The sequence below is a fragment of the Acanthisitta chloris genome, unplaced genomic scaffold (assembly GCF_000695815.1).
Source record: "Acanthisitta chloris isolate BGI_N310 unplaced genomic scaffold, ASM69581v1 scaffold13787, whole genome shotgun sequence".
Taxonomy (NCBI): Eukaryota; Metazoa; Chordata; class Aves; order Passeriformes; family Acanthisittidae; genus Acanthisitta; species Acanthisitta chloris.
Genome location: NW_008681014.1, coordinates 2,773 through 3,603, shown reverse-complemented (window position 1 = coordinate 3,603; position 831 = coordinate 2,773). Strand labels below are relative to the sequence as shown.

Below are 831 nucleotides of genomic sequence, written 5' to 3'. Positions count from 1 at the left end.
TCCTGCCCATCCCTGAGCCCCATGGGCTGGAGAACTGTCCTCCCAAGGATCCTCTGCAGCCAAGCAGCCTCTTCCTCATAAATATAGCAAACAACAACTTGAGCCATGTTTTAATCATTTTCAGAGACTGCTGTAATTAGCAAAGTAAGGAAAAAAAGGTTAAAGCTGCTGGGTGAGGTAGAGGATGCTGAGCAGAGCAGGATGCTGCAGCTCCCCTGCTCAGCTCCCACAGCACAAGACCAAAGAAGAGCTTTTTTAGCCCTGGAGTTTCCATCTGAGGTGCAGCATTGGAGATGGGAATGGAAGGTAGTGCCAGTGGCTGCAGGGGCAAAGGCAGTTTCCCCATCACTCCCTTCCAGGCTGTGCCCTGGCAGGCTCAGGTCCTGCTTCAGCATCAAACCCACATTAGCACCACAAATGAAGACAATCGAAGATGTGACTACCTAGAGGAAGTGGTTTTTTGGGATGAAGGTCAGCCCATCCTATTCCTCCACTCCCCATCTGCAGCACACTGGGTAAATCCAGCCACAGCACACGGCTGGATGGGATTCCTCAGGCCAGGGGTTTGCAGCACAGGCAGCTGCAGTCTGCCCATCCCTGGTTCAGCTCTCAAAATACTTCTCCATGTGTCACTCCTCAAGTGTCTTGTCGAAACCACATGAGAAATTTGTAAATTAGAGCCAGAATTAAAACCCCAATCTCCTGTGTCCCATTCCAGTGTCTTAACCAGAAGCCTGCCCTTCCTTTGATGTAAAATAAGGGAAAAAATTGGTCTTTGGTTCCTGAAGGATGGCTGTGGGCTTCCTTTGAAGGAGAGGGTACAAGGAGACA

At 50.1% G+C, this 831-nt stretch overlaps 1 protein-coding gene across 2 annotated transcripts in view; it reads left to right on the top strand.

Moving 5' to 3' along the window:
* The window catches only part of FGF1 (fibroblast growth factor 1 (acidic)), a 4,762-nt gene that overhangs the window by 2,799 nt on the left and 1,132 nt on the right, over positions 1-831 (top strand). The gene's annotated exons all lie outside the window — the stretch shown is intronic.